General features: G+C 25.7%; 1 non-coding gene across 1 annotated transcript; it reads left to right on the top strand.

Moving 5' to 3' along the window:
- Nucleotides 1–220: 220 nt before the first annotated feature.
- On the top strand, nucleotides 221–305 carry TRNAM-CAU (transfer RNA methionine (anticodon CAU)). Its single transcript is given in 2 exon segments — nucleotides 221–258; nucleotides 270–305. It is a non-coding gene; the product is annotated as a tRNA-Met (tRNA).
- Nucleotides 306–1,330: the final 1,025 nt, after the last annotated feature.

Here is a 1,330-nt window from a genome sequence, read left to right on the forward strand (position 1 = left end):
TTTTGTGGAAATTCTGTCTTTGTGAATTGTGATTTGATAGAGACATGCGCGGTGTTTATTTTTACGTGCTGTCTGTTAGCGGGAACTGAGAAAACGGTGACTGACCCGTCCATTTCGGAAGGAAGCAAGGTCAGGGGCTTGTGTTTAAGGTGTTTTAGGACTCAGCTGAGCATTAAATTTGATATGGCTTATATTATATCTTTCATTGGCACTAATGTCAGGGGTGGTGGCGCAGTTGGCTAGCGCGTAGGTCTCATAGCTTCTGAGTTATCCTGAGGTCGAGAGTTCGAACCTCTCTCACCCCATCCTTTTTAGTAACCTTCCCGAGAAAGAGTGAGGCTATCATTCTTCCATTTAGAGTCTGAAACGTTTTGCAAATTGCGTTTTTTTAAATTTTATTTTATTTATTTTAAATTTATTTATATTTTTAAATTATTTTAATGTATTGATATTAAAAATAATTTTTTAAAAATAAAAAATATTTTAATATATTTTAAAATAAAAAACATTAAACCATAATCATTACTATAATATCAAACAATTCTTTAATCAAAAACAATATTAATTTTATCATCTACGCCTTTCTTCTCTTTCTTACATGTAATAGGAATCAACATGTTAATTTTATCATCCACGTCCCTTTTTTTCTTCCGCTTTGTGATCTATGCAATATACATGTAAATTTTAGGAAAATTTTAATAGTTATTTTTTATATTTATTTGAAAGAAATAAATAAATATAAGTATGAGAGGTAAATCAGAAGATATTCTAATTATTTTATTTTGGTCATGAATTTTATTTTTTTTCTTGTACTTAATTTTTTTTTTAAATGAGTTCTAGGAGATAACTATGAGTATCACTAGTTACTTCCTATAAATCAATAAGTATAGCTATCAGGCTTTAAAATGTGAAAATTATTATTTTTAAGATATTAATTAGTCCCACCATATTTATTATAGCGTTAAAGCAATATATATATATATATATATACACAGATAACAACTTCTATAGGTTTTTAAAAATTTTATGTATTTATTTAAATATATTTTCTAATTGATTTCTGGTATCAAACTAATATTTAGAAGGAAAATAACATCATTTCAAAATAATATTTGAAAGGAAAATAACATCATTTCATACCAATATATTTATCAAATTTAAATATATACATCTTCAAAGCAATAAGTTTGTTGAATTTAAAAGATAACCTATAAGATAAATTAACTGAATAACTTAGCAAGAGATGTCATACATAATTAATTAATTTTAAAAATAAAAAGATATTTTATATAATGCTAAATGTTCAAGTGCAGCTGTGTATATGAATTTT

The sequence above is a fragment of the Populus euphratica genome, unplaced genomic scaffold, assembly GCF_000495115.2.
Source record: "Populus euphratica unplaced genomic scaffold, PopEup_1.0 scaffold49.1, whole genome shotgun sequence".
Taxonomy (NCBI): domain Eukaryota; kingdom Viridiplantae; phylum Streptophyta; class Magnoliopsida; order Malpighiales; family Salicaceae; genus Populus; species Populus euphratica.